This window comes from Leptodactylus fuscus, chromosome 1 (assembly GCF_031893055.1).
Source record: "Leptodactylus fuscus isolate aLepFus1 chromosome 1, aLepFus1.hap2, whole genome shotgun sequence".
Lineage (NCBI taxonomy): Eukaryota > Metazoa > Chordata > Amphibia > Anura > Leptodactylidae > Leptodactylus > Leptodactylus fuscus.
The window spans coordinates 286,174,450-286,202,241 of NC_134265.1; the positions used below are offsets into that span (position 1 = coordinate 286,174,450).

The window sequence follows — 27,792 nt, forward strand, 5'->3', positions numbered from 1 at the left end:
AGGTATAACTGAAGTAGAAATCCCGCAGTGGAAACCTCTGCGAACTTTCTGTGCAAAGCACTTCGGGAAGAGCCGCGATGCATTGCTGCCACAGTTTTTCCTGCAGTGCTTTTTTTGCCACGTGAGGCCTTAGCTTTACTGAGTAATAGAAACTCTTAGTGTAAGTTCAGCTTTAGAATCCCCCAGCCATTAGCTGTCATTGCTGGATGAAGTTGTACGTTACCATTCAGTGGCCTTTGTAGGGGAATTGTTAGATGCTGGCCATTCATATGAACTGCCTACCATATAATACATGGACAAGGTTCCTGATTGTGGATTGCTTTTATTCTCTTGGCAGCTTTATACCCTGACTCATAGAGTGGTCTCATCCATATACACTAATAGGTCATGGCTAGCCATATGTAGGCATGAGACTGCGACCTCTATATCAGAAGTATAAATCTTCAGCCCTTACTAAGATACAGTGTAGATGAAGTGTAAATTCAATATAAACTCACATTGTTCCGTATTCAAGGATAAATCCTTTTCTGCACTCAATCCTATTATTCTTTTAAAATAAAAATATTCATATAATAAATAAAATCTAGTTCTTAAAAGGTTTTCCAGCAGATATTTTTTTTAAAAGGCCAACAGTGGCATAAAAACATATAGTTGACCTGCCTCAGCCAGAGACTGACTAAGCAGTCATTTCCTTCCTGTTGAAAGGATGTAGAGAACAGCAGGGACCCAGATGACACTGGAACAAGGCTGGTATAGAACTGGTAAAGGGGAGCGACTGCTTTTGTGGTTCTTTGTGCTTTAAACCAATGATCTATTGGACGACCCATGAAACGCTTTGAGTTTATGTTTACAACCAATCTATATGGATCAGTGATATGACAACTATAGAAGTATATGCGCCTCTCCTAGATCTCTGTATTTCTCCTGATTTCATAATTTTCTTCTATAAAATGAAAAAGTTCCAAGGAAAGTTCCATCATATGTCAAATTACAGAGCTATTCTCCATTAGAAACTTAAACTAAAAATCTCCATATGACTGGCTGTAGGTAGCACCATATATAGGTACCCCGAGGGCTTATGGGCCTTTCAGATTATCTGTATGCTCTACCACGTATATGAGGCCATACTGAAACATTTAATCAGACTAACCGGACAACAAGATAATACTACAACATATGAGCATAAAACAAGTCCAGGGTCCGTGATATGAGGCCAGAGAGGGGGCAATGTTTACTCAACACTGTAAAGTCGCAACTGACCCATATCCAAAAATCATATTGTTTGAAAGCGAAGTGTAACCCTGTCACTGGAAGTTTACTCCTCTAAGAACATAAGAGGGAGCTGTGACAAAAATGTTATTTAAACACACATATCATTTAGACAGTTATGGTGTAAAATTAAACAGTCTTAAAAGCAAAGTCTTTCTTCCATAAAAACCAACCAGATAGTTGGCACGCTTAGAAGGGTGAATCAGGGCACTCAAAACATACATTGTCACTTAAAATAATACGGCAAAGCTTTATTCTATTTTTCTGGAAGATAAATCATTACCATGTTCTCAATTCATGGCTTGTGTTCGGCCAGGACTTTCAGCACAGCTTGTTCTTCTGCTCAAATAATATCCCACTGGCATAGACTCACACAGATGTAGAAATTCACAAATATCTTATTATTAGCTTTAATTAATATTATAAATAATAATAATAATTGTAATACTAATAATAAATAAGTATACTACAGTCTAGTGTCTAGGGCAAGTTCTGTTTGACTTTTTAGAGGGCATCATCAGAGTGTAAGACTATAGATGGAGAAAGGCTAAATTTGGGATACTTTATAAGGATAATCCAAATTCGGAATTGATGCCACATCCTTAGGTCATTGAAATCAGATTGGCGTAGCACTGACCCCCAGCACACCCGCAGATCAGTTGTTTGAAGCCATCGCTGTGGTTTTCTGTCAGAGGGTTTGTTTGCAGCTCAGTCACATTGAAGTGAATGCTATATATTGTATGATCGAGTACTGTTCGGATCAGCCGATCCGAACAGCACGCACGCATTGAAATCAATGCACGCAGCCGGCACGCGGCGGGTTAAGCGGCCGGCTGCCGTCAAACCGGAAGTACCAGGTGCTTCCATTCATTTCAATGCGTGTGTGCTGTTCGGATCGGCTGATCCGAACAGTACTCGCTCAACTCTAAGTTGTATGGTGTCGTGTTTGGTATACAGAGAAGACGGGGCAGCACTAAAGTTCTCAACACTGAAACCTCTTTAAACAGTTTATTATGAGGGGTGTTAAGTGTCGCACCCTCACCAATCTGCTGATGAAGACATATTCAGAAAACCTCTTCAATGTAGTGTCAAGCTAGCATATCAGAATACTGGGGGGGGGGGGGGTCCAGACCGAAACACAATAATCAACCCCCAAAAGTCCAGCAGAAGAGAACCCCTAACTAACTAACTGGAATCAGTCACATATTACTAGGGTCAATGTCTGTTTCAGTGGTTTAAGCACATATAGGTATATGTAACATTAGGAATATAGTTATGCCTTAGTACAAGTATCTTCACTTCAACACCAGTAAGTCATTTATACAGTCCTATGAAAAAGTTTGGGCACCCCTATTAATCTTAATCATTTTTAGTTCTAAATATTTTGGTGTTTGCAACAGCCATTTCAGTTTGATATATCTAATAACTGATGGACACAGTAATATTTCAGGATTGAAATGAGGTTTATTGTACTAACAGAAAATGTGCAATATGCATTAAACCAAAATTTGACTGGTGCAAAAGTATGGGCACCTCAACAGAAAAGTGACATTAATATTTAGTAGATCCTCCTTTTGCAAAGATAACAGCCTCTAGTCGCTTCCTGTAGCTTTAAATCAGTTCCTGGATCCTGGATGAAGGTATTTTGGACCATTCCTCTTTACAAAACAATCCAAGTTCAGTTAAGTTTGATGGTCACCGAGCATGGACAGCCCGCTTCAAATCATCCCACAGATGTTCAATGATATTCAGGTCTGGGGACTGAGATGGCCATTCCAGAACATTGTAATTGTTCCTCTGCATGAATGCCTGAGGATTTGGAGCGGTGTTTTGGATCATAGCCTTGCTGAAATATCCATCCCCGGCGTAACTTCAACTTCGTCAATGATTCTTGAACATTATTCTCAAGAATCTGCTGATACTGAGTGGAATCCATGCGACCCTCAACTTTAACAAGATTCCCGGTGCCGGCATTGGCCACATAGCCCCAAAGTATGATGGAACCTCCACCAAATTTTACAGTGGGTAGCAAGTGTTTTTCTTGGAATGCTTTTTTTGGACACCATGCATAACACATTTTTGTATGACCAAACAACTCAATCTTTGTTTCATCAGTCCACAGGACCTTCTTCCAAAATGAAGCTGGCTTATCCAAATGTGCTTTTGCATACCTCAGGCGACTCTGTTTGTGGCGTGCTTGCAGAAACGGCTTCTTTCTCATCACTCTCACATACAGCTTCTCCTTGTGCAAAGTGCGCTGTATTGTTGACTGATGCACAGTGACACCATCTGCAGCAAGATGATGCTGCAGCTCTTTGGAGGTGGTCTGTGGATTGTCCTTGACTGTTCTCACCATTCTTCTTCTCTGCCTTTCTGATATTTTTCTTGGCCTGCCACTTCTGGGCTTAACAAGAACTGTCCCTGTGATCTTCCATTTCCTTACTATGTTCCTCACAGTGGAAACTGACAGGTTAAATCTCTGAGACAACTTTTTGTATCCTTCCCCTGAACAACTATGTTGAACAATCTTTGTTTTCAGATCATTTGAGAGCGGGTTGTCCATGCTCGGTGACCATCAAACTTAACTGAACTTGAATTGTTTTGTAAAGAGGAATGGTCCAAAATCCCTTCATCCAGGATCCAGGAACTGATTAAAAGCTACAGGAAGTGACTAGAGGCTGTTATTTTTGCAAAAGGAGGATCTACTAAATATTAATGCCACTTTTCTGTTGAGGTGCCCATACTTTTGCACCGGTCAAATTTTGGTTTAATGCATATTACACATTTTCTGTTAGTACAATAAACCTCATTTCAATCCTGAAATATTACTGTGTCCATCAGTTATTAGATATATCAAACTGAAATGGCTGTTGCAAACACCAAAATATTTAGAACTAAAAATGATTAAGATTAATAGGGGTGCCCAAACTTTTTCATAGGACTGTATATCTCCTCTTTAGGCCTTAGAGAAGAGAGCAGTGCTCATACTTATATAATGTGCTTTCAATAGTTAATTCAGTGAATACATGAACAATAAAGTGGATGTGGCACATATAGCTCTATACAGATGGAGAGTAAGCTCTCAGAAATATTCTCTCTGTTTGGTCCAAGAAATCCCTGTCTGGAAATGATTTAAAGTGATGTCTCAGACCCAAGGGAAGGGGGATAGCTATAAGGAGTACATTGATAGAATTCACTGTCAGGCCCTGGAACCTGAGGGACCCCAAAGGTTCCACTGCCACATAAAATATACCACTATGCTAAATGACACATAGTATTAAGGGGCCCAATTACAGGTTTTATAGAAATTTTAATTTACGCCTCTGCCAAAAGCTATAGAATTCTGATTGTGTGGCCTAACACAAGGACCCCGCACAAATAAGCTGATCTACCTGCCTGTGGAAGCTTTATTGCTGTTCAAGTGAATGGAAACAGAGTTGCAGTCGCCCCAGTACCACATCTGCAATTGTACAAAGCGCTGTAGCAGTAGTGGCAGCGAGCTCTAATTCACTTGATTAGAAGCAAAGCTTCTTCCTACTATATACCATGTATTCAGCTTCTAGCACCCAAAGGCAGACAGATCAGCTGATCAGTGCAAGGTCCATATGTTGGCCCCCCACCAGTCAGATACCATGCCCTACCCTGTTTAGACAATCCCATTAATGAGTTAAAGTAAGTTTATCAGGTTCAAAATATCTTCCAAACCAGTAACAGATATAATTGTCTTTTATAGATATGCAAATAAGTGTACAAGTGCACCAGGGCAGACCGCCATAAGTGCTTCGGATCTCCTCTGGAATATCTGCCCAACTTTACCCCTTTATCAGTGGTAGACATTTTCAGCCTCTGCATATATTACAGCTATCTGCAGGTAAGACCTCAGTTACACCTCCCCAATGCACTTGCAGGCTCTATAAAAAATGAATATCTCTGCATTGCTTCACAGGTTTGGGGCCACAAAGATATGTTTCTGCTTCTTTTAAAGGCCAATACACAGCACTATTGGTCTGGTAGACATACTGGACCTGATAGTCTCCCTTTAAAAGTCTGCTTGGGTTACTTGTTGCCCAGCTGAAAATGACAGTTAAATGATAATAAGTTGTTATTCACATGTCTATACTGTATATGGTAATATCTCTAGACATTCTATTATTTAGCACAACCTTTCATCTATTGGCCTTTTCATAAAAAACCTGAAATAATACTTTGTCATTACTAGCTGTATAGATGAAAATGGCTGGCTAGATGATATCACGTCTTTGAATGTCATGCAGCTGCTATGTTTTATAGGAATGCTTCAGTATTCAGTCCTTTTTGAGAAATATGGGGCCATGCATATTGTTGCAAGTACACATGTACAAGCAGCCTGTATCTGGAATGCCATAATGATCTCCTATGGCTTAGAACTGTAATTATTTACTTGTTAATATACAACTTAAGCTTAAAAATCAGATGAAGCTATTTATTGCCATGTTCAATGCATTACATTAAGAGAGAAGCAGCAGGAAAAAGAGATGAAAATCCATCAAACCAAAGTTTTGACAATCCAGAAATGCACATAGCCGACAGCACTGACGTCTCTTAGCTCGCTGCTCCTAACAAATTTTATGGCTAATTGCCACTCAGAGGAAATAACCACGGGCTATTAGCCAGAAACACGTCCGGGGCAGCTAGCTTAGGGATCTTGCTGCCTTCAGCTGTTATGCTTCAACTAAACTTCTGATTTATTAGTTATTGACTAGGGTTTTCTGGAACTAAAGAGCAAAGAGCTACAAGACTTGCAACCAAAAAACAAGGGGAATTCAATTATGACAGCTGTACACATTCAGAAGAATCAACATCACATACAACTGTGTCAGGTATTTCCAGCTCTCACACAACAAGAGCAGCTATATTTTATCACTACTTTGCAAGGGCAAGAACGGTTTTCTTTGTAGATGTTCCTAGGGAAATATTGTACGACAAATTCTAACAAAACTGACTATCCACTGGCAAATCTCGGAGGTTTTTAAGATGTGGGACTATATGTACTTTTGTGCATGCTGTATCCATCATTTGACAATAATGATAGTCATATACCTCCAATTTAACTGTATTTTGAGATTTCAGCGAGACACATTGAACCCACACTGAATGCAAAACTGAAGCAGCTCCTAGGTCTCATCTGCACAATTCTCCTTGAGGTTTCACACTAGCAGCAGTGCTTATATTGGAAAACCGACAACCCCTACCTTATTGCATTCCTTCACACACTTTTATGGGGCATAATACTTTTTCCAAGGGCCATCATACGGCATAATTTATGCCCCATAGTGGCCCCTGTGCACAGTATTATGCCCCATAGTGGCCCCTGCACACAGTATTATGCCCCATAGTGGCCCCTGCACACAGTATTATTTCCCATTGTGGACACCCCATGAACAATTATTATACTCAGGGGTCTTTTCAGATCCCCGAGTATAATCAGAGACCCAGGGGAGGATACAAACATAAAAAACACTGTTATAATACCTCTCCCTGGCTCTGGCGCACTCCCCGCAGATGTCGGCTATCTTCAATGACGTACAGGATGTCACGTGAGTAGGGGCTTGCATCGTGACACACATAAGGACTCAAGCCCTGGCCCATGTGATGTCACCAAGTAGGCCTGAAGACTGCCCAGAGCCAGGAGTGGTAAGTAACTGCTTCAGACACATTTTTACCCAATTTAACCACTGACTAGCAGGCAATGAAGCACTGTTCTGGGTAGCTCACCCTATACTCCCAGACCTCACTAATACAATCATGATGTGGATCGCCTATAAATATATAGAACATATATGGATGGTCGCAGTGAACTGCAGACTAGTCATGCAGTCACAATATTGTAGAATGGCTTGTGCCCTATATTCATTATATACCACCAGCACTTCCATTCCTGATGCCAAAAAAAAAAAATATGGCTGCTCCGGTGCTCTTTCTTGGATTTCTCATTATTTATTCATTATTTTTTTAATGTGCCAGTTTGGAAGCATCGGAGGAAGACTTGACAACGGGTGTTATGTCGCTCTCCATTGGAGTCCTTCTCTACTTCAAAGAAGTGCTCTGCTCTGGATTCATTACTACTTACAAGGACATTGGGAAGCAGAAATATCTGTATCAAATGTAACCATAACAAATTCAACCGCAGTAACCAGTGGTAAACCTTGAAGAAGGCCGTCTGGGCCTTGGTGTTTACATTTACATTGAATACATGGTCCACTTGATAAAGAACACAAAATGTCGCACAGCGAGCAGGACAGAATCTACAAAGAGAGGCGGCTGCTGTTTGTATTTGACATTCGGTAAATACAGATCATCAGCCATACTTCAGAAGCTGCTCATGCGGTGCGGTAATGTGATCCTGGTAGATAAACATATACAGCGTTGTCTGGAATCCCTTTTGTCTGTATGTGTTATGTATGCGATTCCATCATTTTATTCAAGGACCCGTTGTTCTTGAATATGCTTCTTATAATTATTTTTCTTAAGGTTTTTGCTGTGTCAAAGACAAGTATGTTCTGTGTAAACATTGCTTTGGTGTAGGGCATATACATCAAAAGTTCCTCTCTCAGTAGGAGCGTACACCGTGTATTGTTTATTATTGCTAATATACTTTAGTTTTACTTTGTAGCATGTATATGATAGCTCCATGTTGTTTAATATTACTGCATAGCTCAATGTTATTGATGTCATAAATGATGGAACAGGCAAACATAAGAAACTCTGGAATATATCTTATCAGAGAGAAATGCTTCTTTCTGTTCTTATAGGATGTCCCCTGCCCCATGCTATGTGTATGTTGACACAGACTACAGGTCACGTGATTCAGATAACTCCTGTCTATAGAGGTCTATGAAGAGGGGTGGGGAAGGAGTAAACTAGAAATTTAGGAATTAAGAGAAGATAGATGAATAGAAGCTATCACAACCAAAGCGCTTTATTCACATTAAGACATGCCAGTACTTCTCTATATATGTCATGCATGATCCCGGGGATGTCACTAAGTGAGAAAACCAATTATAGAGAAGATTATCCTGTACTTAGTGTGTGCGGTACATGGCAGCTAGTCTGTACCCACCAGCTCAAAGCGAACGACAAAATCCATACCTGGTATGCAGAGAGGAAAACTGCTAAAACTGCAGAAATAATGGCCAGAAATAGTGTTACTCTGCACACATTACAATGTATCCTGAAAACTCCAATGAAACAATAGGTACTCCATTAAAGGGATTGTCCAGGATCTGAACATTTTTTATACTGATAACCTATCCCCATATAGAAGCAGGGTTACTTAGTATATGGCTTCCTGCGGCCACATAAGCTGATAAGTTCGTGTGTCGAATATGTTCAGTGCCTGGACAACCCCTTTAACTGTGGACAGGCAATGAAACACCTGTATCAACACTACACTTTCATAAGTATAAGTAATATAGAATCCATGCAAACCTTTACTTTTTTTTCCTCCTTCCCTTATAATGCTTTTAGAGAAAAAATATCTCTGTAAGGCATGTACAGAAATGTCACAATTTTGTTCACTGACTCAGAATGACTCATGAGGAAATAATTCTGCATGTCTCAATATTAGATAGGAGGTATACGGAGGTGTAGTATGAGATGACATATTTCTCTTGGTGCCATGTCACAGATCTATATAGGACAGACCCATAATCTTGTATGCACGAAATATGCTAAAATATACATCTATGTCTGATTCCCCTAATGACTGAGATGACCACTTACGGTATGACTAATTCATGAATTTCCTTTCAATTGAAGTCAATGGGATGATAGGTGAAACAAACTGATATAACTCTTGACATCCATCTCATTTATCATAAGACTGTCATCCAAATAAAAAGATGGAATACACAATGAACCTTCTTTGTGCCTACAAATGTGCTAAGGGTGACAGTCATCCAATAGTTACCCCTCCCAGTCCCATCATACACATGCATGCTCGGTTCAATACCTCTGGTGACGGCTTTTCTTCCACAAGAAAAGGAATGGGCAGCTGAAACCCAACAGCCATCTGTCACCAGAGAGAGTCAGGAGATGCCAATGCAGATTACATGGTCCGCCGTTCCGCTGAAACTGGCAGACATCTATTGTGTATAGCCAGAGTTAAATGCTCTTTTAAGCATAACCAAGCTGATAAAAGCATGTATCATATTAGCATTCTTTCTGAATTTGTATTATAAAAGTCTTCCATGCTTTTAAATATTTTATATACTTTTTTATGACCAAATATTAATTCTGAATGTATTCCAGCATCAATCCATTCATTCTGTAGTATAAGTTATACAGCTTAGATATTATAATGGTATCATATAAAAGCCCAGAATGTCATTCAATATTAGGGAGTAACATGAGAAGTTTTACACCCTGATCTTGTGTATCTGTACAGGTGTTGTTGTAGGAGGAGGTGACAAGTGATATCAAAAGAAGATATCAAAGCCTACTAAGGAGCCCATACAACTTGTCCAAAAGCTATTTCTTATAACTTAACCTAAACATGAACAATCAGTTCAATCCAACCAATTTTTCTATGTGTGCTAAATAAAACTATTGGATTTCATCCCTTGGTACTGGATGCCCTCCAGCACTCGGAGTCAACCTTGTTTGTCCACTAACCAGGAGAATGTTTCTCTCTCCAGGACAGATTAAGTGATCTGATCCACTGATACACTGTGTACCTGCTTTAATAGGATTTACTATTTTGCAACCCCAATCTCAAAAATGTTGGGACGCTGTTTAAAACGTAAAGAAAACAAGTATGTCATAATTTGGAAATCAGATATAATTATATTTTAGTCACGTAAGAATATAGAATACATCAGAAGGTGAAGGTTATACAGTATATTACTGTTTTTGTCTGAAAAAATTAACTCATTTAGAAACTGACGACAGTGACACATAAGGGAAAAGTATAACGAAAGGCTGGAAGAGCAAGTGATACTAATAAAAACATCTGAAGGGTTAATTTTTAACTAAGTCACATGACTGTGTATATAAAAAGCATGTTAGAGAGGCAGAGTCTCTTAGAAGCAAAGATGGTCAGGGGTTCGCCAATCAATGAAAAACACTTAAAGACATTGAATATCCCTCCTTTTACCATATACATAATATCAAAAGATTCAGACAATTTGGAGTAAACCATGTGCACAAAATGTAAATTCTTCATGGAGACAGATACAGTTTATCAGCACACATTTCAAAAGTCTATCTCTGATGGCATGGGGTTGCACTAATGCCTATGGCATGGGCAGCCTATACATTGTGAAAGACACTACTAATGCTGAGCAACGTATAGAGGATGACATATGTTTCCATATAAACAATGCCTTATTCAGGGAAAGTTTTACATATTTCAGCAAGACAATACTTAACCAAATACTGCATCCATCATAACAGAATAACTCTGCAGCAGTAGAGTCCAGATGCTGAACTGGCCTGTCTGCAGATAAGTCATTCTACCAAGACATTTGATGAAATAAAAAGACCCATGAGTGTTCAGTAGTTAAAATCCTACATCAGATAAGAGTGGGCCAATATTGCGTTCTAAAAACTCCAGTAATTGGTCTCCACTTTCCCCAGACATTTACAGACACATGTCAGAAGAATAGGGGATGCGACACAATGCTAGACATGACCCTGCCCCAACATTTTTGAGATGTGTTACTGTCATTGACTTCTAAATGACTTTAGATTCACACCTTCGCTTGGGTTGCCATTCATCGGATCCTTGGGGACCTGAAAAATGTAAGCCCAATCTGCTTACAATTTGGTTACCCGTAGATCCCTTTCTATAGTGGAATCCGCCGGGTTTCCGCATGAAAAATGGGAGAGAAATGTCCCACTTGCATTCTTGTTTTCCTTACAGGTTAAACAGTGTCACAGTTTTTGGAATTGAGGCTATATAATACAATTGTCATGTGAAAATTGTCATGGCAGCGAATTGGGTACAACATTTTTTGTTTATTTTTACAAGTTAATGTAAATTATTCCCTGATACTTGTCTGCAGCAATGACAGCTTAGTAAAATGTATTTGCTAATGTTATTTACTGTGTTGGAATTAGTAATTTACATTATTATACTGTAAGTACAAGCGACTGCTCTTCCTCCCCATGTAAATGACTCATACCTACTAAGGTGGGTGGACTTTGATGTTTTATGCTTTTAGCAGCAGATTTACAGTTCTTACAATTGTCCTTTACATTCTCCGAATTTTCTTGCCTTATTATTTTAGCATCACGGCTTCGCCGTTCTCTGCTGTTGTTCCATCTCCCTCACTCTTTCTCCATTTGAACTCTCATTGTCTGCACAAATTGCCTTCCCCATACTCTCAGAGTGTGCTCCACATATACCCATTACTCTTTACCTTTCTGAATGCCTCTGTATATCATGTATTTTTAGGATGAAGGGGAAAGGAAAAAGAAAAGAGAACAGCAAGAATAATTACTGTATTTTTTCTATAGCTCACCACAAGAAAGGACACAATACAGGTATGTGTGCCACAATTATCCGAGGAAACACATGCAACAAGCCTATATTAATGGCACATAACAAAACAATCAAACACTGGCCCTTTAAAATGATGAATTGGTTCGAAAAGCCACATGTGCAGTCCTGTTCATTATATGGCAGGGAGATGTAATACATGGAGCTGGAGAGCGGAAGACAAGTTTGATAGGGACATTTTTTCCACCTCTATGAAAATAAACCTCTCTCTGCTGTGTTTTACTTAACTTATCACGCCGCCATAAACTCGCTCGCTGGTTCCCTTTAATTAAAGCTAATTTAAACAATTTAAACTCTTTAAATGTGTTTTTCATCACATTAGTCAGCTACTTGGAATTAAAGGCCTGTTCTTAAAGGTTTCTCTTAGTAATTATAAACGCCCGGAAAATGTTCAATATGGTATCGCCAAAAATCTCATGATTCATAAGCTATATTTCTAATTCTCATCCATGATCTTACTTGAAGAAATCATTTGTAACTACTGATCAGAGAGGTTACTGGGGTCCATTGTGACTACTGCCGTGTGCTGTTGTCCAAAATGGTTCCAATTGTTGTTACAGTATCTCTGCATAGTACCAATGCTAAATTTGCATCTGTACAATAGTTTTTGCTTATCTACCAAATGCATGCAAAGGAAAAGAGGTGACAGATAGAAGGAGTAGTTTGACTGCAGGATCAGACTACACAAGATTTGTCTGTTGTCTGATCCCAAGGAATCACATAACATAGTAATATAATTTGTAAGGCTGCAGTTTGGCCTACTGTACTGCAATGTTGATCCAGAGCAAGGCAAAAGCGATTATAAGGTAGAAGCCAAGTTTCCTTATTTTGGAGGAAAAATTATTTCCCGATTCCAAATCTTGCAATCAGAATAAATCCCTGGAGTCATGACCCACCTCCAGAAATCTAATAAAAATTATAATACAATAATAATATTCTATAATAGTATTATTCCCCAGAAAGACATTCTTCTTTAAATCTTTTATTGAATTCCTCATGACAACTTCTTCTGGCAGATAGATCCTTAATCTCACTGCATTTATAGTAAAGAACCCCTTCTATGCAGAAAACTTCCCTCCTCTAAACTGAAAGGATGTCCCATTGTTATATACAGTCCTGGTTATGAATAGGTCATGGGGGAAATCTCTGTATTGACCCTTGATATCTTCATACAATGTTATTAGGCCACCCCTCAATCATATGTTTTCTAAACTAAATAACCCTAATTTTGGTGAATTCCATAGTCCACCTATTGCATTGAATACTTAGGTTATTTGCCTTTTGACCAGCTAAAGCCCTAGTGTGTCTTTCTTGTGCACTATGGAGAAAATTTACTAATGAATTCCTAAGTTTTAGGAGACTAGACAGTTTTAAAAATGTGCCAGATTTATCACAGTGACTGATGGTGGATGGTAAATCTAGCATATGTTTAGACTGTCTAATCTAAGTCTACACCACCTACTCATTGGCTTAGTTTCCCACAAAAATGTGCCTAACTGTTGGATTTTTGGCACAGAGTTGCATTTTAGGCTCTGTATTCTTTCAACAAGTTGCACCCCTTGTAGGACAAGACACAGAAAGTGATACAAAGTGTCTAAAATGCCTAATAACTATGATGTAAGTCATTTAGGGGGCCAACTGCACCAGAATTCTGGAAAATTTTCAATAGTAAATCTGCCCCAGTATTACTGCACATGTTCTGATTACCAAGTGATTTGCAAAGTGGCAGAACCATGCTTATGTCATGTGCATCCATGCTCCTCTTAAAACACCCAGTAATCTTATTTGACTTGGCAGCAGCTCCTTGGCACTGGTTGCTAACATTAAGTTCACTGTCAACTAAAATTGCTAAGTCCTTTTCCATGTCAGTTCTATCCAATGTTTTCCCATTTATTAAGTACAATTACAATAAGCTTACAATTATTACACAGTATTAAACTTCATTTGCCAAACATATCCAGATCCATATGTAACGGTATAAAGTTGTCTCTTGTGTTAATCACTTTACATAGTTTTGCATCATCTGCTGTGCAATCTATCTGTGGTATAACACTAGTAATGGTGAGCCAATCTTATTAGGAAATAATAAATAAATAAATAACAATTAATAAAAAATAAATAATCACATTCTGTTTTCTATCACTGAGTTACTTCAACACTTACAGACATTTCACCCAGTACCATTATTCTCCTATTATGTACCAACCTTTTATGTGGTTAAGTCTGCTGGCTTGTGGTTTCTGGGCTCAGCTTCTGACCCTTTTTTGAATAATGGCACCACATGATATACGGTGGTACTGTGACACAGACTTGTCCTTCTTAGAATCCATGAATATTAAAAATAAGTGTCAGTATACTACACAACTTAATTCTCTTATGCTCAGGTGAATATCATCTGAACCCGATAAATTGTACCAGAGTCTCCATCAAAGAGAAAAGTCCTACAGGGAGGACTTTTCTCTATGCCAGCTTCAGTTTTGAAATTGTGGACACCCGATGGACCCCATTATGGTCAATGAGGTCTGCCAGCATCCGTGTGTAACCACTAAAACAGCGGTCTATCTCTCTGTTGTTTGGGTCCCCTGATGGACTCGAAGGATGGAGAGACCAATGCAGATATGAACGTAGCAGCTCTACACTTCTTCCTGGGTTAACTAGGTGACATTTAATGGAGTTTATGTTGTCACTCTGCATTTCACTCAATACAGAGGACAAAAAAATGATTAATAAATGTGATTTATAATCATCACCCTCCACAATTTCTTCCTCGATACTTATTAAAGACCCAATCTAGCAGGTTTAAAGGGTCTGTATAGCAGCTACATTAGTAAATAAAACAGTAGTTACTTGAGGACCATTCCCACTGTGGATGTGATAATGAGAACTGCTCAGCGTGATGCTGAAACATACAACCTAGACAGGTTGGAATAATATATTTTTGAAATGGATGAATGAATTCTGACTTGTTTTCACATTTCAGAAAAAGTTATATTAGATCAGTGTGAATAATAGACAACCAGGCTTTAAGTAAAGTTATAATGATGGCGCTGTTAAGCCAACTAAAAAGGAACCAAACTACTTAGAAAAATAGAAAAAAGTTTTATGCTAGACATTAATTTCAAAAGCTACATTTGATAGGTCTCTGTTACTTTGTCAAGCCCCTTTAATGTATGTCGTTATTGACATGGTTTCTACCCACAAAAGATACCAGCGATCATCCAAAAGGATCAAATCCTGCCCCCTGCAGAATGATTCTTTAGAATAAATTCTATTTATGCCCTACTGAGTTCTTTTCTGTACTGTATCCCAAAGGGAAAGAGGTTTGAGCTGAAGTGTCTTTCATCTTATGACTCTCTTTGCATACAGAAGAAAAATGGAAAAAGTCTATTCCAAACACTGACATCAAAGTAATGTTAGACGTCATGGCATGAACATTTAAGAAAAACCCAGAAATAATTAGCTGGCTCATGTTCCACATTGTCTATTCTGCTCACCAGAACCATTAGAAATGGCTGATAATTAAAGACAGTTACAATGAAACACTATGGTTATACAAGAAATATCCCAAATTACTAAACTATAATTCATGTGTTGTTATAGCGGTTGTGTGGATTCACATATTCATGGTACATTACTAGAATATGTCATCAGTTTAGTGGAACAACTCTATCTGCCGGGTCTCTTACCACGCAAAAGAGCAATGGACCCCACAGTACTGGTCTAGTCCATGGCCATGTCTGGTATTGCTACTCAAAGCAGTGTACAAGTAGAGAGGGCTGAGCTGAATACTAGATACATGAGAGGGTTCTGTCTGACTATATCATGAATCTTCCTTCACTGTCTCCTCACCTCTCAGTCCAGGAGCAATGCAGAGAAAATGATTTACCCAATATGGACTGGGACATCGAAGAAGAAAAGAAAAGAGATGTAAGAAAATACAATCAACCTTAGTGTGGTGAGGGAGTCCTGGCTAATGGGCCAAGTCGCAACTGCAACAACCTGCTAGGAACCCAGGTATCCAATTTCTAGATCTCTAAGGCAAACATAGCCAAAGTTATGTCAAAGTTAAAAGTGACATTATTCAAACCCCAGTGTATAATAGGAGGAGGCCCAGGGCAGATGTATATATATATATATATATATATATATATATATATATATATATATATATATATCATATTCACCTTCCATTACCACTTTGGGCTGCTCTCCTGGTGACATCCAGCAGTCTTCTGTGACGTTATGATGCCCGGGGTGCCCAGGTCACCACTGAGGCTCAAACTTGGGCTGATCATTTCACAGAAGAGTGCCAGACATCACCAAGAGAGCACTGGACGCCACAAGGAGACCAAAAAATAGATAAAGTTAAATATGAATGTTTTGTTTATTTTTTTAACCCTCCCTGTATCTCCATCTATTATACTCTGGGGCAAATCTCTATTTACAGAGAAATTATAAAAGATCCAGCATCCCAAGTATTTGTATACTAACACTCAGCTTTTATTCCATCTTGTATCCAAATCACAAGAATGCCATTAAAATGTTGAAAAAAGAGGATTCACCCCCTAAAATATAGGAGGAGATAAATCAGCTGCCAATGTGGATTATTAAAGGCTAGCATTTCTGAACTGGTACAGTACATTTATTGCACTTCCCTTATAGGTGGAGCGCGTCAGACTGTCAACCAATGCACACTTGAAGAAGGATTCCAGAATGGATGGAAGTCCCATGTGGAAAAAACTCTACTTGTGGCTGTTTATTGCGTGCATCTCATGCCATGCTACTTACAGCTTAGTAGGTAAAGATTTGTGCCATAATTTATACCAATATCTGGCGCACATTATGGTAAATCTGCTCCTCCTAAAACCCGCCCAATTGTCTCATCACTTTTAACCAATAAGAGAAACACATAATAGCAAATTTCCCCTTAAAAATCAACATATTTATCTCATTCATGATTTATTGTTCTTGTGTTATAAAAAGACTGAGTATAACTTTCCAAGGTGCTGTTTTATCATTACCATCTAGAACTCTTGTGAATAATGAAGTACACGTTTCAAGGTAGCTGTGACTCTGTAAACTATATATAATTAATCCTACCTATGATACAATATAAGCAGGAAAATTCTATTAACCTGCTACAATAATTTGCTAACTGAAGATTAGACATACAAGCATCCAGAACCTCAGGGATTTACCTCAGTGTTTGTAATTAAAGGGGCATAAAACAAAGGGCATACACATAAATATTGTACCAAAATACAGAAATAGAATGTCCAGTTTGTAGTAATGGGTTTTGTATTCCATGGGTTTTGTAAGTCTTAACTTTATGGAAGATGTTTACCTATTATTTGTCTTTTTGTCAGTGTTTTCCATTGTTGAGTCTGAGTTGGACTCAAATGAGCAGGGTTTCCCCATAGTAAAATAATAAGTCCTAAACAAGTTCTTTTATATGTTAACCCCATCAACACGTATCTCTTGTTTCCATGTCTTCAAGAATTTGCTTAATTCATCCCCACGACCTCCCCAATAATAGTTCTAGTAGAAGAGGAAGGAATCCCAGTAGTTGCTACTCCACTATAAGTGTAACGTCAAATAGCAAATGCAAGAAATAAAACCATTTTAATATTTCTACATACTGAATAGTTTCGTAATCTCTTTGTAAATTGATCTCTGTAGTCCTTCTTCCCCTTCATTTACATGACTGTGTATTTGATCCAGAATACGGTGCACAGTATGGAACCATATAGTTGTGTTTAAAGTTCCGTATTATGAACCTCATTTCAGTCTAATAAGCTGTTTCATGATATGGTGAAAACAGGTTATGTGGAGATATTAGAAGCTCACTAGTGCATTCTCTGCACTGGATAAGCTTACTTGCTAATATATGCATGTCCAGTTTGGCTCCCATTCTTCAATTGCAGAGTACAGTGAGATATCAGAAGTCTCTGTGTTCAGTCTCTTCTGCCTCTGCTCTGGCTCCCTGTGACGTCAATGACTCTGCTCTACTACTACTGCTTGCACATAGATTAGCTAGGAGTCAGTCCAAACATTGGAGGAGGCAGAGGAACGAGACTTCTGGACCCTAACTTAATTATACAAAGCTAGGATTTTGGGTGATAGCCATATATATTAGTATGGCTAGGTTCACATCTTCCGCAGAATCGCCATTGCAAAAATTGGCAGACAGATTAGTCCCGCACGACAGAGATTTTTCTCCACCGGTTTTAGTATAAAAGTGGCGGAAACCCGATGGACACCCATTGGACCCCATTATAGTCTATGGGGTCTACGGGTCTGTATGCAGGATTCCAGTGCAAGTGTGAACCTAGCCTAAGTAAACTTATTTAGTGAAGGGAATACATTGATAAGATTTATATACCTCCTCATAACCCTTTTTTTAAAAAACTTTTCAGTCCACATTTCAGGTGTAGGCCAGGAAAATCTGGATTACAAGAAGAAAAGCAGGTTGAACATGAAGTTTTGCAAAACACTTTGAAAATTGAGACGCTAAGGCAAAGTGTAATGGAGCGTTGGGTCATGGATCAGCTACAAAGATTTGCATGGCAGAAGATGATCATAAGAATATCATTAGCCATAAAACAACATGTAAGTTGAGAAGTGCTACAATTTACTTAGATATACAGAACAATTATTTAAAAAATGAGTCTTGTGTAATGGTATAGAAAGTCATTCAGTTTCGGAATTTGTGTTATAAGATCCTCCATAAGACTAACTAACATAATAACTATACCTATCTGAGTGTAAAGCGCCCACAAACCAATCCTAGTCCATCTAAAAAAAACAAACCACAAACATGTCATCAAATTTTCCACCATCTTTTTCATATTGTTAACCTGGACTACAAAAGCTGGCTGCCCTTCTGCTTAATATGAGCAACAACGCTGTATTTCCTTAAAGGGGTTGTCTAGTAGTTATAACTTTGTTACTGTAGTCTCAGAATGGATTAAAAATGAAAGAAGAAATAGTCATCTCATGGTACCACAACACTCTGGTTCCAATGCTTTTTGAGTTTTCCACCATTCTCTACTACTAACAAACATAAAATACTGCCTATTGGTCGATACTATTCCCCGCTGCGGCTAGTGACTGGCTGCACAGTCCTTTACTGTGTTTTGAGTGGGATCAGGATGTAGAGGCCAATGAAAAACCGAAGACGAAATAAAAAAGGAGTGTCAGGTAAGAAGTAAGGTGAGTAACACTTCTTTTATATTTTCTAAAGTTAAACTATAAAAATACCATCCATGATCACTTAGCTTAAAACCAACATACATCACTGCCTGGAAATCTGGACTATAATATTCTTCTAAATGTGCTAGATAATGCCAGATTTTCTCTACAATATGGTGATCAGGCAACTTCTATTTACTCTGATCAGAATATAGTATAGCTAAAAAAATATCCCTTACTGCGGCTGAAGGGCCATTGATCGTAACACTAATAGATGGTTGATCCTGGAGAACTTTCTACAAGCCTCTGCTTGATCTTCAATACCCATCTCATTACTAATAAGTGTACTTATGAACCTCATCTTTCTATATTCTCAAGTGACACTGAAATAAACTTACTATATGTTCAAGATCACCAAACATACTTATGATGTATTGGTCTTTATGAAGGATTATTGAGTGAAGGGTTCTGAATTTCTACCGCCATATGCAGTTAAGTTATTCTACACTACACAAGAGTGGACACAGATCAGATATCATGAGATATCCTGCTTTGTACTGATTACATCATTTATTCTTGGAGGGAATGTTTCACATTACATGGCTTTCAAAAAAGAATGCGCAGGTTGTTTGATCAAAGGAGATGCACCTTAAGATCAGTCTTCTGCTATGTACATGTTCCCCCCTGGTTAAGAGTTATCACAGGACATCAGAAGACATTACTGACAACATCTCAGTGCAAAAGGATTTACAACTGTTCATGCTCCCTGCATTTTGACATTGCTCATAATATAAACACAGTATCAGGTTAAGAGTAAGGCACTAGAGGATGACCGCTTACTTCATGAGAGCACCTCGCTGCAAAATGGCCTTGTCACAAACCTAGCACAACAAATATATCACTGTTTCATGGATCACAAACTCATCTTTTTACATCACCTTATGTCCCTAATACTCAATGCATCTTTAAAACCATGAAGTGTCTAGAACTTACCGTAATATCACTGGCTGTATTTGTTGGATTATACAAATATAGTTTGCTATTATTATAATCTCTGTTTCACTATTATTAAATCCCGCACTTTATTAAATCCTTGAAAAATCCTTTAGTTTAAGACCCCACATTACAGAAAAGCTGCTTCTTTGTTGCACATTTTGGTGAGGTTTTTTTGAGACAACACAGCATGGGAGGTATAAATGAAGCACTTTATACAGTCCTATGAAAAAGTTTGGGCACCCCTATTAATCTTAATCATTTTTAGTTCTAAATATTTTGGTGTTTGCAACAGCCATTTCAGTTTGATATATCTAATAACTGATGGACACAGTAATATTTCAGGATTGAAATGAGGTTTATTGTACTAACAGAAAATGCGCAATATGCATTAAACCAAAATTTGACCGGTGCAAAAATATGGGCACCTCAACAGAAAAGTGACATTAATATTTAGTACATCCTCCTTTTGCAAAGATAACAGCCTCTAGTCGCTTCCTGTAGCTTTTAATCAGTTCCTGGATCCTGGATGAAGGTATTTTGGACCATTTCTTTCTACAAAACAATTCAAGTTCAGTTAAGTTTGATGGTCGCCGAACATGGACAGCCCGCTCTCAAATGATCTGAAAACAAAGATTGTTCAACATAGTTGTTCAGGGGAAGGATACAAAACGTTGTCTCAGAGATTTAACCTGTCAGTTTCCACTGTGAGGAACATAGTAAGGAAATGGAAGACCACAGGGACAGTTCTTGTTAAGCCCAGAAGTGGCAGGCCAAGAAAAATATCAGAAACGCAGAGAAGAAGAATGGTGAGAACAGTCAAGGACAATCCACAGACCACCTCCAAAGAGCTGCAGCATCATCTTGCTGCAGATGGTGTCACTGTGCATCGGTCAACAATACAGCGCACTTTGCACAAGGAGAAGCTGTATGGGAGAGTGATGAGAAAGAAGCCGTTTCTGCACGTACGCCACAAATAGAGTTGCCTGAGGTATGCAAAAGCACATTTGGAGAAGCCAACTTCATTTTGGAATCAAAGATTGAGTTGTTTGGTTATAAAAAAAGGCGTTATGCATGGCGTCCAAAAAGAAACAGCATTCCAAGAAAAACACTTGCTACCCACTGTAAAATTTGGTGGAGGTTCCATCATGCTTTGGGGCTGTGTGGCCAATGCTGGCACCGGGAATCTTGTTAAAGTTGAGAGTCGCATGGATTCCACTCAGTATCAGCAGATTCTTGAGAATAATGTTCAAGAATCAGTGACAAAGTTGAAGTTATGCCGGGGATGGATATTTCAGCAAGACAATGATCCAAAACACCGCTCCAAATCCTCAGGCATTCATGCAGAGGAACAATTACAATGTTCTGGAATGGCCATCCCAGTCCCCAGACCTGAATATCATTGAACATCTGTGGGATGATTTGAAGCGGGCTGTCCATGCTCGGCGACCATCTAACTTAACTGAACTTGAATTGTTTGTCCAAAATACCTTTATCCAGGATCCAGGAACTGATTAAAAGCTACAGGAAGCGACTAGAGGCTGTTATCTTTGCAAAAGGAGGATCTACTAAATATTAATGTCACTTTTCTGTTGAGGTGCCCATATTTTTGCACCGGTCAAATTTTGGTTTAATGCATATTGTACATTTTCTGTTAGTACAATAAACCTCATTTCAATCCTGAAATATTACTGTGTCCATCAGTTATTAGATATATCAAACTGAAATGGCTGTTGCAAATACCAAAATATTTAGAACTAAAAATGATTAAGATTAATAGGGGTGCCCAAACTTTTTCATAGGACTGTATGTCTCCCTTCTGGTCAATCCAATCCTGGCTTTGACTAAAAAAAAAGTAGTAAAATCTGCAACAAAAAGCAGATTTTTTGGAACGTGAGGTCTCAACCTAAGGCTGGTTGCAGGCGACTGTGCTGCATCCGGTCAGCTGTGAATTAAAACCATGGGTGGCACACGGGGGACACGGGTATGTTCCTTGTGAGCCGTCCATATTTCGGCGGCTCCTTCCATTAAATGAATAGGAGCCACAGGAGCACGGGCCGCAAAATAGGACAGGAATAGGACCTGTTCTATAATTTTGTGGCCTGGACTGTCAACCTGCACACAGGACTGTGAAATTCATAATCCTGTGTACGGGTCCATAGAAAAGAATGGGTAAGTGTGCTATCCTGCCTACCAGCGACATACTGTTTAATACTCTAATTGGTATGGGACAGTATATTGTTGGGAGGCAGGGACTCCTAGCATCATAGATAACCAAGATGCCTGGAGTCCCACTGCCAGCATGAAGCTCAAATCAGTAAATATGGTTAATACACAGACCAAGTTTCACGGGTGAAACTCGGTCGTGTGCAGCTAGCCTAAGCCCAAACATTGTGAAAACCAGATAAAGACCACTACTGAAGTAAAAAAAACTGAACGCTTTAGCAAAAACACTTGCTCTTTCCACTGCTTTTGTGCATTTTGACACATTTTAAGTGCATTTTTGTTGCATTTCAGCCACGCCCCAATTTTTCTGAGAAGCCATACATACAAAATGTTAGATCAAATTAGATATGCCAAAATGTACCAGAGTTGCACCTGTAAGTAGTCACCCAGAATAGTAAATCTGGGGCATTGTTTTTGAACTAATGAACTTCCGTATCTTTCCAAAAGCACACCACTTAGTTTTTTTTTATTATTCTGCATTTTATTTCTATAAAACATGTACAAAAACCAAGAAGCAAAAAGCATCTTATTATAGGGGTAATTATGGAGATGCCAGATTACATTTCCTAATATATATACCTCCAATATATACCCATAGACTCCCAAATGCAGAAAACATTTTTGCAGGATGCCTAAAGGACACTCCATTGGCTAAATGAGGGACCCATGGCTATATACCCTACCACTTATGGATACTGCATGGGACATAGAAAGATGACCTCCAGGGACTGTGCTGACGCATACTGGACCCCAGTGCAATCTCATCTGTGGAGTCAGCAATGAAGACTGGCAACTGAATCATCAGTGTCTGGCCACCTACTTAATACTGGGGATAAAAGAAGAACTAGGTTATGAAGACCTATGACTTTAGGAAGTAAATATAATCAAATTTTTTTACATGTAGAAATATATTCCCTTAGAATACTGTAAAAAATGTAACAAAAGTCTCAAATTCCTAATAAAATTTCATTTTCAAAATAACTTAAAACATCTAGATTTTTATTCCTTGTAAGAGTAAACATTAGAAAAACACGTACAGAACACGACACATTTCTGATACTTGTAAAAAAAAAATCTGGACCATTTGATAAAAGATTTCTGCAATTAAGAATCAGAAGACATCCAGATGCTCTGTCTCTAACACTTTGCCATATGCCACAGAACTGAACAGAAGGTCAAAACTACAGAGCACATGGAGAGAAGAATCTGCTATTCCCTTTAGACTGTGACATTTGATATCTTTTATGATTTTTACATATTGATTGAGAGGTCAGGATGAAGAAGAGACTATGAAACTTTTATTAAATGGAAATGCATGCGGTTTTAATCATTACGTTGATATCTACTGCCGCTTAAAGGGGGTGTACAAAATAAGATATATGTGTTTTATCTATTGTGAGAAGGTGACAGGCAGAGTGCTGGAGTCCCACTATATCAGCCCCAGATTCCTGACTTATGTGTGGTCCAGTGCGGGTCTGGAATAGGTTTCAGCCCCAAGTGTGGGTCATAGGCTCATAACTGGTCCCTTAAAGGTTGCAGAGCATTCCTTCTCAGGAAGTGAGAAGGTGACTGGGTCTGTCCTGTAACCCTGAGTCCAGTGCTTGTGTTTTTCGTGTGGCTGGTAGTAAGCCACACATATAGTTAGGTTATTACTTCTGTTTAGTTAGTCGCTCGGACGAGCAGGTATTTGTTCTATTTTTGCCTGAAGTTAAGGCTGTATTTTGTTTTTCTCATTTGTGCCTGAAGTCAAGCGTTATTTATTTTCCTGTTTTTCCTAAATAAATCTGTTTGCTGCACAGTTTTGTGACCCTGTCTTGACTGCTTGGGTACGTACCAACCACTGCTTCTACCGAGCTATCTTCCCCACACTATATAGGGTTGTAAACTGAGTCCTGTATAATTCTATAGACTTTCTGCCCCTATTATACTTATACGGAAAATGCCAACGTTTTCCTAATATGCCACTCTCTGTTGGACCCACAGAAGTGAGTAGAGCAATAGTCACACCTACATACTGCCTTTTTATTCACATGCGTTACTTGGGGACCCCCATTCTCCTGAATGCTATGGGTCCCTTCAGATACTTATGTGCATAGGGGATACATGATAATAGTGGAGGCTATGAAACAAAGGCAACCTGTCAGCAGACTCCCACTGCTCTACTCATACAGCATGAAATATCAACACACTCTTTATTACAATAAACTATATTTTACTCTGAAAACCTACGGCGTTTCAGAGAAAGAGCAAAGAATGGAGAGAAGTTCATTGTAATGAGGGAACCTGTCAGTATTTCATGCTGCCTGTGGTTAGGGCTGCATGAATCTTGTGGCAGGTTTCCTTTGATATGTATATTACCATGTAAGATTACCCAATCTGATGCTGTAAAGTTACATCCAGACTTGATCAAATCAGAAAGTGTTAAAATACTTTCTCATTATAGATAAATAAATCCAAAACTTTGTAAAATGTCAAGATCCAATAATGACCAAATAATTCCTCTATACATAGTGACATAGTAGATGAGGTTGGATAAAGACATCAGTCCATCAAGTCCAACCTATAACCCTACAATCCCTACAGTGTTGATCCAGGGGGAAGGCAAAAAAAACCCAAACCATGAGGCTCATGCCAATTGCCCTATAATTGCCCATAATTCTGTGCAGTATTAGTCTCTCTTTACACTTCGTCTTTTCTGTTGAATTCAATGTATATGCTTGGAAATGCTCCAGTTTTTGCACCAGACACATAGATACATACATAATAACCCCGACAGAACTGTATGCCATGTTGTCAATCAATTTCCTTTCAAAGGAAAGGTTTACAGAAGTTTTTGACATTGAATGACTTAATGAACTTCTTAATACAGATAAAAAGTATGCCAATGTATGCACATATATGACCTGTCTATGGACATTTTTGCCATACAAATCTTTAGTATATATCCCAAACAAAGGGAAAAATTAATGCAGATGGTATCTCACCTGTGCAACAATTTTTTCAGTGTAGGCCAAAAAATATACATATCTATGTACTGATAGGTAAATTGTCTCCCAGTACTAATAATTGACCTTGTGGGTGTTGGAGATGAGCGCCTGTATGGTAACCACTAACCCCCCTACTCCACTATGCTCCCGGCACTTTGAGTCTCTTTGAGAAAACAGCATTACAGATGTTTGCCATTGTCAAAAGTAAAAGGTATGAGCCTGGAGTCCAGACTGTTTAGCTCACAAAGGACAAGTTGGTGTGTACATGCTTCTAGTTGTACACAGCAATGTTCCCATTCACTGACCTGGTCTTGAAAAGGTGAAGAATTAAAACAAAGAAAATTTGATGTAGAGCTTTTCATTATAGAATAACCAACCTTCACTTACAGACAGACTCTTGTACACCTATATACTTTATTATTATACTTCTGATAGTTGTCGGATACATTGGAGCATTTCATGGATCTGCTTGCACAGAGGACACTTTTAGCTAAGGCAACACATAACCAATATTTCGTATTTTGCCTTTGGAAAATCAAAGCCTGAGAGTTGGTAGAAAGTGAAGGAGATTGGAAGGGGCTGTAAATGCCCTGTACACAGGGGTATCCATCTAGTGTTTAAGTGTGTACAGTATCCATATGTGTACAGTATATGTTGTGTGTCATTGTATACGGTATGTGTGCACACCACTGAATCACATGTATATCATGATGCATATATACTGTATGTTTGCTTGAGTAGTAAGTGGCTTTGTTTATATCTTTGTAAGGCCCAGTTCATATATGCGTTTGGACTATTTCATTCACCTATCTGCATGAAATATGCGGAGAGAAAAGTCCTGCAATCAGCGGAAACCACACGGACCCCATTATAGTCTGTGGGGTCCATGTGGTTTCTTTGGTAGCTGCTTTTTTAGGCAGATAGGTTTCCATTCAGGGGTTCCCCAAGTGGACTCCCTGAAAGGAAACCCAAACGCATATGTGAACCAGGCCTCAGATATAAATATGCACTTCTTCTATGTTTGTCAGTACATTTATTTGTATAGTAGAGTATATGTCTGTGTGTGTAAGGGAATGTTTCCTCATATTAAAAACCAGCTCGTAGATTTAAGGGGTTTTTCTGGGATTATGATATTGCTCTGGCCTGTTGACTATTTGCCAAGCACAGCGCCATACATTATATAGAGACTATGCTTGGTATTGCAGTCCCATTCATATACATAGCATTAAGCAGCAGTAAGGCCACGTGACCATTAGACGTGATGTGAAGAGGAAGTGGAGCTCAACATCATAGTGGAAAACAGCAGACAGCCAGTCAAGGTCTCTCTATAGCAGTCCTTGCAGCATTCTGCTCTGCCTACAGTTTTATAGGATATTAAAAAGGAATCATTACATTGCAGCGTTATGGGTTGTTTAGGATTAGAACAAAGGGACGGCTTTTTTTCAGAAACAACTATTCTTGCCTATGGGCTGTGTGTGGCATTGCAGATCTGGAAATTATGCACTCCCATGCAATACAAGACACGGCTCATGGCCAGACTTAGCATTGTCTGCTGGAAAAGCAGATCCTTTTTCTAATTATGGAGAAACCTTTATTGTGGATCATTCAGATATTACTTATCATTGTGGGAGTCAGTCCAAAAAAGGTTATGAACCCAAACACTGCTGGAAGTAGAGTAGTTTATGGACATACGATGCAATACTTAAAGGACATTCAATAGCTAACAGGAACTGCAAAACCTTACTGGGATTTAATCACTTTAATCACTAATGAGCTCAACACACGTTTGGCTGAGCATGCATGTATTACCAATGAGAACAAGGGTGTAAGCAGGAGCCAGGTGGTGACTTCTCTTCCTTGAGAACAAAAGGATGTTGAAATTTAACAAGTCAAACCCTCCTTTTTCCTGATTTGTGTATACTGTATATCAAGATGCATATATGGAGGTCTTACATCAGAGGAAAAAACAAACAGACATCTATCGAGAAAATTGTTATTCTCCAACAAGCGCTACTTCACAGGTTATATATTTATCTAGTTTTATATATATATATATATATATATATATATATATATATATATATATATATATATATGTTTTTTCAAGCTGTCAGTGAAGTGAATTATTGATCTGTAAAGAAGACTTGTCAGACCTATCAGCGCCAGTGTTGCGGCACCTTTTCAGAGCTGCAGTCTTAAGTGTAAGCATTGCCAGAGTGCTAATGCTGATTTGCCTGCGATTAGACCAGAAGTATCAGCAGGGATTGTCTCTCCAGTTGTGATAAGACATGCTGAGTGTCTTATACTTAGTCATTGGTACTGATGAATGAATACAGAAGTATTCAGCAACCCTTATACAGTATTCTGTACTTAAGAGTCCCCATTGACACATGTTGGCAGAGATTTAAATTCATTACAAGATATAATGAATTCTCCCCTGAGTTTGTTTATGTATATCTGCAGATCTATCTTCACACTGCATGGCATATAGCAGCAGGAGATGAGCAGACAGATATACAGTTTTGGTATGACTTGCCATTTATTACCATTTACTATTAGTTCATGAGGACAAAGCAGTTCAATGAT

The 27,792-nt window shown here is 38.7% G+C and overlaps 1 protein-coding gene across 1 annotated transcript in view; it reads right to left on the reverse strand.

Annotated features, from left to right (window-relative positions):
* Positions 1-27,792, reverse strand: part of DCHS2 (dachsous cadherin-related 2) — a 198,875-nt gene that overhangs the window by 167,402 nt on the left and 3,681 nt on the right. The gene's annotated exons all lie outside the window — the stretch shown is intronic.